The sequence below is a fragment of the Chiloscyllium plagiosum genome, unplaced genomic scaffold (genome assembly GCF_037043375.1).
Source record: "Chiloscyllium plagiosum isolate Xiang-an unplaced genomic scaffold, Cpla_swu_hap1 HiC_scaffold_13, whole genome shotgun sequence".
NCBI lineage: Eukaryota > Metazoa > Chordata > Chondrichthyes > Orectolobiformes > Hemiscylliidae > Chiloscyllium > Chiloscyllium plagiosum.
Window position 1 is genome coordinate 61710892 of NW_028270151.1, and position 15003 is coordinate 61725894.

General features: G+C 39.9%; 1 protein-coding gene across 1 annotated transcript in view; it reads left to right on the plus strand.

Annotated features, from left to right (window-relative positions):
* Positions 1-15003, plus strand: part of LOC122555878 (uncharacterized) — a 361709-nt gene that overhangs the window by 40176 nt on the left and 306530 nt on the right. The window lies entirely within an intron of this gene.

A 15003-nucleotide genomic window follows, 5' to 3' on the forward strand; every position in this document is an offset into this window, starting at 1 on the left:
TGTTGCTGGAAAAGCGCAGCAGGTCAGGCAGCATCCAGGGAACAGGAGAATCGACGTTTCGGGCATAAGCCCTGAAGATGACAATTTACTTGCTAAATCTACAACTGAAGTGAGTCACATCAGTGAGTGCAAAGACTTATTTTTATTAAATACTTTAAACAATGCTGTGAAAGGACCAAACCTTTCCTTCAATTCATATATCTGAGTCACACAGAAAATGTTGAAATTTCTTTATTCCCTGAAAAATTCAAGTTTTCCTCTGCAAGATAATTAGCTCAGAAAACTCCCATCTGAAAAATTCAAAGAGCTTTTCAAATGCGGAAAAAGTGTGCATTTGTCTTTTTTCCTGAACATGATTTTTGAAAGATTAAAAATGAAGTATTTTCATCTGAAGAGAAGAGCACACTGAGAGCCTTAATGTTTTCATATAATATCAAAGAATAATACCCCACTATAATCAATATATGAACATTGTGCGCAGCACCATCATTCTTACAACAATAATTATTGCAATAAGAAAACCACACTTTTGATGCATGGAATAAATGCAATGGAAACACTGCTATTTAGAGATAGGCAATGCCTATCTAGTTAGGCAGAAATGTTATCAATTTTACCAAAATTTCATTTTGTCTTCCTACCCACATTTATATGTGTGCACATTTCCAGTAAGCATCACTGAATAGCAGTCAGGAATAAAAACCATAGTTGATTTTTCAATTTAAAAAAAATCACTCTGTAAACCAAGATGCTAATGCAATGGCAGCTCGACAGCTGACCTGCTGAGATAGCTAACATGGCACACTAATACAATTGAATCAGGCCTTCTTGATGTGATATGAGTCACACGTGCCATATTGTGCATTTGTCCTTTGAGCTAGACTGGACATTAGATTTCTAAGTAAAATGCCTGTTGTTTTTTAGAGTTGTTTAGAGAAATTGAAATCTAAATTGTCATCAAAATTTACAAATTCTTATCAGTTTTAACTTTTCTCCCCCTTAAACATGTTCAGATATAGATTCACTTCTGCTTTTCATTTACTTTTCCTCTTCCTGTGTTCCACTGATCCCAGACATATTTTCTCCCAAGTAGGTTATGCAGTTTACTCTCAACGCCTATGTCCAATGTTATAAACTAAATTTATTACCGTAAGTTGGCTGTTAATTTGAAAAAAAGATAAATGTTTGAATTCAGAAAGTGGCCCATTTATCTTTGCTAAAAGCAACATAAGTTGATATACATAGACACAAATTCTGTAAAGAAAAGGAATATGTTAAACTCTTGCACCTTTCTTGAATTATAGTACCTGGGAATTGGGTAACCTGTAGTTTCCCATTGCATTCTCCATGACAGCATGAATTTGCCAACGAATCAACATCTTTTTCTCCTGTAGTGTAAAATATAGTGATCATTTGAAATTTTGCATTCTTGAATTTATACTGATGAATGCAAGAAGAAAACCTTCAGTACATTCCTCTCCATTCAGAAATTTCCAAGAGACAAAGGTTTATGAAATATCAGATTTCCATGCTTGAGTGTCCCAATCATTTACTTAATTCCTTGTAAAATTTATAAAAGGAAATGGATAATTAGTGCATTTTCCTGGCTTGGTTTGCTGCCAATGAGAATGCTGTCTGCTTGATGACATCATTGTTGTTGAATGCCCAGAGAAATGCCACTTTGCAATAAGAGTCAAATTACCAAATGGATAGATGACATCTATACAATACAGATCAATATAGACAGTTTTCTTCAAGGTCAGTGGTAAGCATCATCACTTCAATGATGACTGCGCAGTCTGGGGCTGTTGGTTGTTGACTGTTAGAAATTAGGTAAAGAGGTAAGATATTCCATCCACTGAATATAAGTTTCAATAATTTTGGTACCTTACCATAATTATATGATTACATTTTTTCTTTCTCTGTTTGAAACTGAAACATATTCAATTGTCACCTCACAATGGTCATTTGACCAAAATAGATCTTGCTGAATGGTAAATCATAGGTGTACATGTCTGTTCTGCTACTCTTGCACAATGCATTATCTCACAAGGTAATCCACATTTTTCAATGACATTTTGCATCCTGATTATGTTCCGCCTTGTTGGTATGTTGAACCAAATTCCCCATTCCTACTGTAGGTACAAATTATTCTACAAAATCCGGTCAGTTCATTTTGGTTTTCAACTTTATAACATCAATATTTGTTCAAAAAAACATGTAATTTACTGGAATATAAGCACGTCAACTCAATGCAAATCTTAGTTTAACTGTACTCCACATATTTTGCTCTACCAGCAATGATCCATAATGCTGTTGGGGATGTAGTTCCAGAATTCTGACTCAGGGACTCCGAAGGAATGGCAATGTATTTCCAAGTCAGGAGGTTATGTGGTTAGGAAGGGAGCTTCGTGGTAGTGGTGTTCCCATGTATATACTGCACTTGTACTTCTGGATGATGGAGGTCACATGTGTGGAAGGTAATATTGAAGAATCCTTGGTGAGTAGTTGTACTTCATCTTGTAGATGAAGTGCATCTTGTAACTGTTGCCTTTCTACATCGATGGTGAATGTGTTAGATGGCATGATCATCAAGCAGGCTGCTTTATCCTGGATGTGGTTGAGCTTCATGAATTTTCTTGGAGTTGCACCCATTCAGACGAGTGGAAAATATTATATCTTATTCCTGACTTGTGCTTGGGAAGTGGTTCACAGGCTTTGAGGAGTCAAGAGATGTGTTCCCATCATAAAGTTCCCAGAGTGTGTTCTGCTGTTATTTTCGAGTATATGACTGGTCCAGTTCACTTTCTGGTAAATGGTCCTTATGATGTTGATATTGGGTGATTCAGCAATAATATTGACATTGCAAATCAAAGGTTGATAGCTAAATTCTCTTTCATTGGAGGTAGTCATTGCCTAGCAGAAGTGTGGTGCAAGTATTGCTTGTTATTTATCAGATTAATTCTGGACGTTGCCCAGATCTGGCTGTATCTTGACGCCGGCTGCTTCAGTGTCTGAGGAAATATGAATGCTACTGAACATTGTCAATCATCCATGAACATCTCCACTTCTGACATTATGATAGAGGAAAGAGGAAAGATCATTGATGAAGCACCTGAAGATAGTTGGGCATGGGATACTATTCTAAGGAACTCAGCAATGAGATGATTGACTGCCAACAACCACAACCATCTTCTTGTTTGCTAGGTTTGACTCCAACTAGCAAGAGTCATCCTGTGACATTTTCTTCTGATTCACATTGCGTTCAGTTGTGCTAAGGCTGCTTAATGGTACTTCTTAATTTGCTGCCCTGCAGTCATTCTTACTTGCTGACTTGAGTTCATCCTTTTCACCATGTTTGGACTAAGACTGTAATGAGGTCAGAATATCAGTGGGCCCAGTGGAACCCAATTTGAGTGCCTTTGGGCTGTTTATTGATGATTAAGCACCATTTGATAGAACTGATGATGACACCATCCATCACTTTGCTGAGGTTTGAGAGCAGATTAATAGGGCAGTAATTGGCTGGGTTGGATTTGGCCTGCGTTTTGTTTAGAGGACATACTTGGGTGATATTCCAGTTCACTGGGTAGATGCCAGTGCTGTAGCTGTATTGAACCAGCTTAGCTAAGAACACAGTTAATTCTGGAGTACTTAGTGCAGTTGAAATGTTACTTGTCTGTAGACTTTAAAATATCCAGTGCCTTCAGCCATTTCTTGGTATCATGAGGAATTAAATGAATTGAATGAGACTAGCATCCATGATGCTGTGCACCTTGAGAGGAAACTGAGATGGGTAATCCACTCAAAACTTCTCACTGAAGATGCTTTAAATGCTTTAGACTTGCCTTTTACACTGATGTGCTAGGTTGACCCGTCATTGAGGGGGATATTTGTTGAACCTTTTCCAGTAATGTGCTGCTTCATTGTTCACCACCATTGACAGCTAAATGTGGCAGGGCCAGAGAATGAAGATCTGATTCGTTGGCTCTGCAATTTTATAGAAATATCACTTGCTGCCTACACTGTTTAGATTATAAGTAGGCCTGTGTTACAACTTCACCAGCTTAACACATCCTTTCAAGGTGGGCCTAGTGCTTCTCCTGGCATGCCTTCCTACACTTTTTGTGTAACCAGGGTTTATCCCATAGCTTTCTGGCAATTGTAGCATGGGTGATATATTGGACCATGAGATTATAGATCCTGGTCAAACACAATTCTGCTGCTGATGGCCCACAGCAATTCCTGGATACCCAATCTTTGGATTCCAGATTTGTTTGAAATCTATACCATTCAGCATGGTGGTAATGATGCACAACATGGTGGAGGATATTCTCATTGGGTTTGCACTGATAGTGTTGTGGACAGATGCAGCTACTGCAGATAGATTACTGAGGATGAGGTGAAGTCATTTTTGCTTTTTGATGATTACCTCACCACTTGTCATAGGAACAGTTTAGCAGCTATTTAGGATTCAGTCAGGTCACTCAGTAGCAATGCTAGTAGTGCCACCATAGCTGATGGATATTGAACTTCTCCATCAAGATTCCATGCCTATTCCACCCTCTGTGAGGCCTCCTTACATTGTTCAGTAATGGGGCAGAAATTATTCATCACTGAAAATGTGTTGCTGGAAAAGCGCATCAGCACAGGCAGCATCCAAGGAACAGGAGAATTGACGTTTCGGGCATAAGCCCTTCTTCAGAAGAAGGGCTTATGCCCGAAACGTCGATTCTCCTGTTCCTTGGATGCTGCCTGACCTGCTGCGCTTTTCCAGCAACACATTTTCAGCTCTGATTTCCAGCATTTGCAGTCCTCACTTTCTCCTCGAAGAAATTATTCATCAGCCTTGGGAGGACAGCTGGGTGTAATCAGCAGAAACTTTCCTTGCCTATTTGCTGTAAGACTTCATGGATCTAGAGTCAATATTGAGGATTCCCAGGACAACACCGTCCCATCTGTATACAGAAACGAGCCAACTCCAATGTTAGCATGCAAATGCATTGATTTCCAGTTTTGGACCTCAGATCTCTGTGCAATGAAAATAAATTAGAGTGTTGCCTGTGTAATAGGATACATCCAGGGATATTGATGATGGTTGCTGGGCTGTTGACTGTCAATGTGAGACTGTTGCTTGACTAGGCGAATGGACAGCTCTTCCTGTTTACCACTGGGATGATAATAAGGGATACTTTGAAGTGGGCTGTTATTATTTCCGGTTCCTTAGTCAATTATGTGCCTGGATTCGTTCCTTTTATCAGTGATCATGCATAATTGAGTGGGCTTGCTAGATCATTTCAGATGGCATTTTAGAGTCAATCACATCATTGTGGATCTGGATTCACATGGACACTGGATCAAGCGGGGATAACAGTTTTCTTTTCCCAAAATAAATTAGTGAACCAAGTTGACAATAATTTTGTCTTGTTCATTAGACTAGCTTTTAATTCCAGATTTTTTATGAATTGAATTCAAATTTCAAATGTTGGAATTCAATCCCTTATCCCCAGGACATTAATCCAGTGACAATATTATTAACCATCGCCTTCCTTTGAGAAAAGAGTTTCCATTCAATTGAACAGATTGAATAAAATATAATTGGTACTTTGTCTAAGGGAATTGATACAATAAAGAAAACAAACCTGGAAAATCTTGTAACAAAAATCAAGACAACCTTTCATTTCAGAAGGACACCAATGACTACTATAAAACATCTCTGATATTTGAATGGGCTACAGTCTGAGAAGGAGGATGCCGCATCCTGTTTATTATCTAGTCTGGAAAAAATAATTGACAAACTATGGAAGAGAGAAACTCAGTAATGACATTAAATAATAGCAGTAGCTAGAATGAGAATAACATTTTAATTAAGTTACAAATATGGAATTTTGTAAGGATGAATACTCCATTTATTCTAAAATATTGCCATTAATATGACACTATTAATTATAATGCTATATTTCTGGTAAAATGTCTGTCCATTTATCTAGGCAATAAATCCATTTATAATAAAGTGCTTTTAGAGATGTTATTGGTTCAGATTTGAACTTAAAATTTGGACTATATAAAAAAAATTTGGACTATAAAAATAAATTTGTCCTTATGCTGAACCGCAATAGATTTTAAATTGTGGAAAAGAGGTTAAAGTCCAGAAATTATCATTATTATTCAAGAAGTAATCATCAGTTTGATGCCCATGTGTAGAACTCTGTGCACACATTATAATACAAAAAAAAGAGAGCTGTGAATGAACCCTCCCGGCTTGCGTAATATGGTGAGGCAGTATAGCCAACTTCAACTCATTTCACTGTGACAGAACAGTCGATACTGCACTGCTTGTTACAACTGAGAATTATATTAGTTACTGATCATACTGTTTCCCAGTAATTAGCTGGAAGTTCCTTTTTCAGTAAAGTTTATATTCCAAAGTGCAATATATTCCAGGTGGTGTTTTAAGGATATGAAATTTACTGAGTTTGTGATAAGAGTTCTTAGCCTTCTCTATCCCCACTAAGAATTTTCAAGATCACCCCCCCAACTACATGCACACACGCACATACACACTAACCCTCAAACTCCATTTGTCAAAACATAAATATGTACTAAAAGGACTAAAGATTAGATAAATTTTATGTCTTACTGGAATCAAGCCCCGCCATTCCCAGAATCATCACAAAAGTTAAATACTTTAAACAAAAATCTCCAATTTATGTGTCTTTCAGACCTGAGTTGGCAGAAAGCATGGACCGTACTTAACAAGAATTACTAATCATTACAAATAATAGATTCCAGCTACAGATAAATGATGATGATGAACTGTCAACATATGCCTACTAGTTAAAACTCTAATCATCTGATAAACTCACTGCTATATGTACAGATACATATAGACACAATATAGATGGGAAAATAAATCTTGGGTGTGAAGAGTGGAGGGAAAGACTGGGAAGGTGGTTGAATGGCCCCTGTCCACAGAGTTCACTGAGATGGTCCTTTTGGCTTGTTAGGATGAATTTCTTCTTGATTCACTTTCTCCAGATGCTTACACTTGCATGCAGAAGATACAGGCGGAGTCTCTTGGCTACTAGTTAATATACAGTCTACAGCAACTACTGAGGGAAAAATAAATTCATTTTCTTTAGGTGGCTTTTGCTACTGAGCAGAAACACACCTCATTCCTTTTCACATGTCTAATTGCTCCCTTCAAACATTCACACCCCCAAACTGTCCAGTGGCCTGGGAGTCAATCACAACATTGTTGGCAGGCAGGATGCTTTCTCATTAATAACTGCTCACTGTCCAATCAGCTAATTATTGACAGCTAATTCTTCATTTGTGCACAGCCCCTGACTTCAGCTGGTGTGTAATCACACTTCCACTACTGCTTAAACAAGCAGCTGTGTAAAAGCACTTACAATGAGTGTCAAGTTACTTGCTTTTAAAGAGTGCAGCAATTTTTCAACAATTTTTAAATTTTAGGAACTGTTTTAAAACGTTCTTTTCCTACTTCAGTCCACAAATCACAAATATACAAAAATAAATAGCTATAATCATTATAAGGTAAACCCCATGAAGAGCTGCAGAAGCTTTGAGAAGTTCATCCAGCAGGTTATTCAGCCCTGCTGTGAGACTATCTTGGAACCTCCACAATTCTCATTCCGCTCACAGGTTTCTCTAACTGCATTTTCCCTCAACTAGAACCACATGCCGAGTGCATGGTACAAGCTTGTCAATAGTCAGATAATAGGTTTAAGGTGAGAGGGGAAAGATTTAAAAGGGACCTAAGTGATAACTTTTTAATGCAGAGGATGGTGTGTGTATGGATTGAGCTGCCAGCGGAAGTGGTGGAGGTTGATACAATTACAGCATTTAAAAATCATCTGGATGGGTATATGAATAGGAAGGATTTAGAGGGATGTGGGCCAAATGCTGGCAAATAGGACAGATTAATTTAGGATACCTAGCCAGCATGGACAAGTTGGACCGAAGGGTCTGCTTCTGTGCTATACAGCTCTATAACTCTATGACCCTATAATTAAGCCCAGATTAAGATTCCTGATGAAGGGCTTATGCTCGAAACGTTGATTCTCCTGCTCCTCGGATGCTGCCTGACCAACTGTGCTTTTCCAGCACCACACTCTTGACTCCGATCTCCAGCATCTGCAGTCCTCACTTTCTCATATAATTAAATCCTCCCTGTCCTTAAAATTATTACCACTGCCTGCTATATATTGCAGTTAATACAGCTAACAAACAAACACTGTTTAAGGTTTTGGTCAAGTGAGTTCAGAGAGCCCACAGCTACAGTTTGAAAAACTACAATGGTTAAAATCTTAAATTATTGAACTCAGCACTGAGTCTGGAAGGTTTGAAGTGACTAATCGAAGGTTGGATCCTCATAATGGAGCTTCCATTGAGCTTTACTAGAACAATGCTGGAGGCCAAGGACCAAAGATCAAAATAGGAATGGCAGACTGAAAGGAAATATTCTGCAATGTGGTCCCCAAATCTATGTTCAGTCTCCACATGATAGAAAGCACATTGTGAGCAGCAAATGCAGTGTATTAAATTGAATAAAATAAATAAAGCGCATGTAAATCATTGCTCCTTTTGGAAGCAGTGTTTTGGAATCGGGACAGTAGGAAAAGAGATTGTCAAATAGCAGGTCATGCAATGGAAGGGGAAGGGGATTGGGTTGGGGGTGGATTGTGATCTCAGATATTGGGCATGATTGAAGAATGGACTAGAGTTAAAGAGGGAATGATTCCTTTTGAAAATGAAGGGAAATGGATATGGCAGAGGATGAGCATCTGAATATGAAGGCTGCTACAGTGGAAGTTGAGGTCAGAAGGAATCGATTTTTTGCTCTGAGGGAGTGAAAGCAGAAGTATAGGAAATGAGACAGATGTGGTTGAGAGCCTTATCAACTGTAATGGAGAGAAATGCTCGGGCCGAGGAAAAGGAAACTATGATGATATCTGTATTATCCAAGTGATTGATTTTATTATGTTTAACATTACTGTAATCTATTGTCTTTACGTTTTTTTGTAAAAAAAAACCTTCTTTATATATGGAAGGGTGCAAACATTTCAGTTAGAACCATGAATCGGTGAATTTCAAAGGAGACAGCAGGTGGCAAAATTAAATTGATTCCACTTTTGTCGTGCATTAATTGTGATTGTAATCTCAGTAAAACTAATTGAACAGAATTCTACTGATGTTTTTCAAAACAAAATTGTGAATTATGTTTCAAGGTTAATGTAAAATTATTATTTATATTCAGTATCATCAGTTATGCTAATTTATTTCTTTCACTAACTTATTCTTTGAAGCAAATTCAACAATGCAAGAGATGATATAACTAAACATATAGCTCATGTAAGATAATGAGAATGAAAGCCGCTTTTTACTGGCAGAGCTCCTGTTTTATTATGATATGATCAACTGAACAGCCAAGTTCTCAAACCAAAACTAAAGATATGGTTTCCAGCAGTCTCTGCTTTTGTCATGGCTTGCTTGTTTCATGTCAAGATCTGACCTGTGTTGACTCTATAACAGATGCCTTGCTGTGAGTTGCACAGCCTCCTGAGTAACAGAATTGAATCTATGAAAAATGATGCTGTAGGAGTATTGAAACAAATCTACTATATGCACAATGAGGCATGTTTATTTTTTTAAATCTGTTTTTGTTTCTTTAACTGGAGTTTAGGATATGAGCTTCTTACTAGAAAATTCAATTTAAACCAGTATTTAATTCTCAGGTAAAAAATGATGTGAAAACATAACATTTCCACTCCCAAGCTGATTGCATAGGATTGGAATCTCCCCAATCCCTGTTCAGCATGGGCAATGATGAGACAGTTGGGAAAATATGGTGAGTTCATAAAGATTAGATTCTCCATATCAGGAGAAATAAATCTGATTCTGTGACCAAGTTTTAAATAGTGAGGAGAGAATCTTGCTCATGAACAATGAAAGACCTAGTTGCATGTATTTGCATGCCATTAGTACTTAACCTCAACTCATTGATATGCATTTTCTAATTCTCACACGTGCCAGAGGGAAACTAGACGGTAATAATTCCCAAAATGAAAATCAGAGCAGGTTCATGGTAACTGCAGCTTGCAGTTGGCTCCCCTGGGCTTCCAACTTGGACAGCAGTCTCCAACATCGTGGGACAAGCTCCATCAGCAATAATTACCCTGTCCTCGGAGGTTGGTATTGGACAAGTACCGCTCTCATGACAGCATCGTAGCATATCTTTGTGAGCCACTTGCAATACACTTCTGCAATTCAGTGTTACACTTTGGAGTGCACCAACACCTTTCACTGTCATTCTGCTTCCAGGACACTTTATACACAGGGACAAAATTCTGACTCTGAGATTGGTTCAACGTGCATCTCAGGGTTCCTGTTCTCAATGTCCTATATTTGCAGAATGCTGTCCAAATGTTTTTCATGTGTACTGAATGATTGCACCATTATGCCTTGTTTCTGATATTACTCAGATGGGCTCATTGGAACCATTCCCAGTGGATCCAGCCACAAAGGTTGTGGTCATCCCTGTGTTTGCTGTACTATGCTGTTACATAAATGGAGAGGAACACATGCATGTGGAAGCCCAGGATCAGCATCAGCTTCCAGCTGGTGTGGAGTAAATACTCTATTGCAATGCTTACAGCCATAGACAACCTCATGATGCAGTGAAGATGCAGGACAGTCTCAGTCACTGACCTTCATAGAATGCTGTGAAGATGAGAGATGGGCAATGGCTCTCTACTCTGTCCAAAACTGGAGGTCAGAATGTCGTGTGACTGTGGCCAGTGCAAGGCAACACTTTGTTCCACTGGGGCCAATGAGAAAGATAGGATGTGCCCTCAACACCAAGTATCCATGCAGGTTATGTCTGGGGCTCTGTACTGGTACCATCCAGACAGGGAACACTGTTTGCTCCAAGGAATCTCTGCTTCAAACAGCTGGAAGATGCATGGATGGATGATGGGAATCCATATAATCTGCAGCGCTGCTTTGATGAGAATGCTCTTAAGATAAAACAGCACTTTCAGCATGTTACAGTTCAGCAGCACTGTCCTAAGCAACATTGTAAGGATTTCATTGTAAATATCATTCAACGGAGCTGTATTGTGTGATGTCATGAAGCTTACAGTTTTGATGCTGCACAGCACCCCTGTGTCATCCATGTATAAGTGCAGCTTAGTTTCTGTGCAGTTCATCCTGTTAAATAAAAATTAAGATTACAAACTGATGGAAGTCCTTACAACATCTGCTACTTCGTCATTCAATCTTGACAAACTTCGAATGTTTGCATGGTTATTGTGAAAAGCATTGATGTTGCTTAGACGGAATTAGAATTCCATGTTGTCATTAAGGATGGCTAGTCTTTATACCTTCATTCTTGTAGTTGCAGCTAAAATGTCACTTACTCCCCCAGCTTATGATGAAAAGTGAACATATGTTTACAAATGTGAAAACAGATTTACATTAAAGAGTCACCTGTGCCACCTATACACAAGAAAATCTTCTTTCTCCCCCAACACATCTTGGTGCATTCCCAGTAACTGTACCTGGGGTAGTGGGAGCCTAACACATAGTGGACCCTTGGAATTTTGGGTAGGTGACATTGGGTGTAATGTAGGAACTATGACTAGAGGTTGTGACCTGCTGAGTGTGTCCTGCCCAGATGTATGTTCACTCTCTTCTGCCTGAATTCTCACAGTGCTGAGGGTACCAGGCAGGTTGGAGGTGGAAGACAAGGCACCTATGGAGTCACCTGAGAGGAGACCTCCAGGTGGAACTGTGTGTCACTCTTCCTCCTTCTGAGTTTTTATTGACACTGCCTTGTCTGCTTGTGAGGAAGCAGCTCCTGGAGTGTCACCTTGCCATTTGTCCTGAGCATCAATGGTTGAGGCGATGGAGTGCAGGTCTCTGTACATACATAGCATTCACTGAGTATGTTGGACCTGGTTATCTATGAGAGTTATCAATCTAAGGAGACAACCAGACACTCACTTGCCAGAGGCATTGATAGTATCTTCCAGTTTTCGAGTCAGTTTGTCCAGTACCTACGATAATCTTGCCTGCTATTGCGGTGTCTCTACCTGAATTTAGCTGAATATTTTAATTGCTGGAGGATGCAGGAGGCAGTCTTGCCAATGTATCCTCTGAAGAAGCCATAGCTTGTTCCTCATAGTTGGAGCTGGAGGTATCTTGCAGGCTGCCCTTTTGATGACGCAGATGACACCAGCACCCACAGGAGACAAAACAGAGCAGGAGGTGTCAAGTAAGGGTAAAGGTTTGGGCTTTTTAAAAAATCATTCATGGGATGTTGGTATCACCCTCGAGGTCTGCCCACCCCTTTCTTCCCCTGAGATGCTAGTGGTGAGTGTCATTTTGAAACGCTGCAATCCATTTGATTTAAGCGGATCATAACACCATTAAGGAGCAAGTTCCAGGAGTTAGATCAAGTGGCAGTGAAGGCATGGCAATATATTTTCAATTCTAGATGGTGAGTTGCTTGGAGAGAACTTGCAGGTTGTGGTCTTCCCATCTCCTTCTAGATGGTAATGGTGGTGCATTTCGAAGGCATTGTCTAAGGAGGCTTGATGAATTTCTGCAATATATCTTGTAGATGACAGTCACTGCTATTTTATTGAGGTATTTTAGGTGTTGGAGGTGATTTCCTCAAATTCCAGGAGCAGCAATTACTGTTTTATATGTTGTTGCATTGTTTTGGAACTTTGGAAAAAAAAAAGTCAAAACAACAGCAGTTTTAGAAGGGAGAAGAACAGACAAAGGAAGCACATGCTGAGGTCAGTGCAGAAGAGAGAGAGAGAGAAAGAAACTGACACCACACTCAACCTGCACAGTTACTGCCTTTGCTGTTTGAAATCATGTATCGCTGGACATCGGAGTGTGTCTGGGAAAATTAACAAACAGTGAAATTCACAACTGATCTTGGAGGGACTGTTTGGGCGAAGTTCACAGCACAGAAGCAGATAAGTATATTGTTTTTAAGTGGGACCTACAGGAAGTCTGCAGTAGTGAGTAGAGTGGGTTCATTCTTGATTATATTTTTTGAGATATGTCTCTTGATTAAACTTAAAATGTAAGCCATAACTATTAATTTAACCTGGGGCAGTGTTTTGTAGAGGAATAAGATGGTGTTATTTTCTGGGTCTGTAGATTGTGAAGGAGCAAAAATGGCCTTTACTAGAGTGATATGCGCTTCTTGTGAGATTAGATTAGATCCTGCTCCTTGGATGCTGTCTGAACTGCTGTGCTTTTCCAGCACCACTCTAATCCAGAATCTGGTTTCCAGCATCTGCAGTCATTGTTTTTACCCTGTTAGATTACCTACAGTGTGGAAACAGGCCCTTCAGCCCAACCAGTCTACACCGACCCTCTGAAGAGTAACCCACCCAGACCCATTTTCCCTCTGACTAATGCACCTCATACTATGGCCAATTTAGCATGACCAATTCACCTGACCTGCACATCTTTGGACTGTGAGAGGAAACCGGAGCACCCAGAGGAAACCCACGCAGACACGGGAAGAATGTGCAAACTCCACACAGACAGTCACCCGAGGCTGGAATCAAACCTGGATCTCTGGTGCTGTGAGGCAGCAGTGCTAACCACTGAGCCATCGTGCCGACCTATGTAGCAGTTTAAAGAGAGTGTAAGGGTTACTGTGGATTATATCTGCAATAAATGCTATTGGTTGCAAATCTTATCAGATCGAATGGATCAGTTGGAGAGACAGTTAGAAGCAATGAGGAATTTGCAACAGCAACAGTATGTGATGGATGGCAGTTATAGAAAGGGGGAAAAGTCTCAGATACAGTCACATAGATGGGTTAACTCCAGGAAATGTAAGAGAGGTAGCAACTAGTGCAGGGTCCTTCTGTGGCTATATCCATTTCAAACAAGTATGCTGCTTTGGAAAATGTAGGGCGTGATGGATTCTCAGGAGAATGTAGCACAAACAGCCAAGTTTCTGGTATTGAGACTGGCTGTAATGCAATGAGGGGTTCGTCGGGTTCCAAAAGATCAATTGTGTTAGGGCGCTCTCCCGCCCGAGGTACAGACAGACGTTTCTGTGGCCAGCAATGAAAAATCAGAATGCTGTGTTGTTTCCCTGGTGTCAGGATCAAGGATGTGTCAGAGAGGGTACAGAATGTTCTCACGGGGGAGAGGGGCCAGCAAGAGGTCATTGTCCACATTGGAACCAACGACATAGGAAGGGAAAAGGTTGAGATTCTGAAGGGAGATTACAGAGAGTTAGGCAGGAATTTAAAAAGGAGGTCCTTGTGAGTAGTAATATCTGGATTACTCCCAGTGCTACGAGCTAGTGAGGGTAGGAAAGGAGGATAGAGCAGATGAATGCATGGCTGAGGAGCTGGTGTATGGGAGAAGGATTCACATTTTTGGATCATTGGAATCTCTTTTGGGTTAGAAGTGACCTGTACAAGAAGGACGGATTGCACCTAAATTGGAAGGGGACTAATATACTGGCAGGGAGATTTGCTAGAACTGCTTGGGAGGATTTAAACTAGTAAGGTGGGGGGTGGTGGAACCCAGGAAGATAGTGAGGAAAGAAAGCAATCTGAGATTGGTACAGTTGAAAACAGAAACGAGTCAGGGCAGGGCATGGTTAGGAACATTGGACTGGGATATCATACCAATTACAGAAACATGGCTCAGGGATGGGCAGGACTGGCAGCTTAATGTCCCAGGATACAAATGCTACAGAAAGGATAGAAAGGGAAGCAGGAGTGGAGCGGGAGTGGCGTTTTTGATAAGGGATAGCATTACAGCTGTGCTGAGGGAGGATATTCCTGGAAATACATCCAGGGAAGTTATTTGGGTGGAACTGAGAAATAAAAAAGGGATGATCACCTTTTTGGGATTATATTATAGACCCCCTAATAGTCAGAGGGAAATTGAGAAACAAACTTGTAAGGAGATCTCAGCTATCTGTAA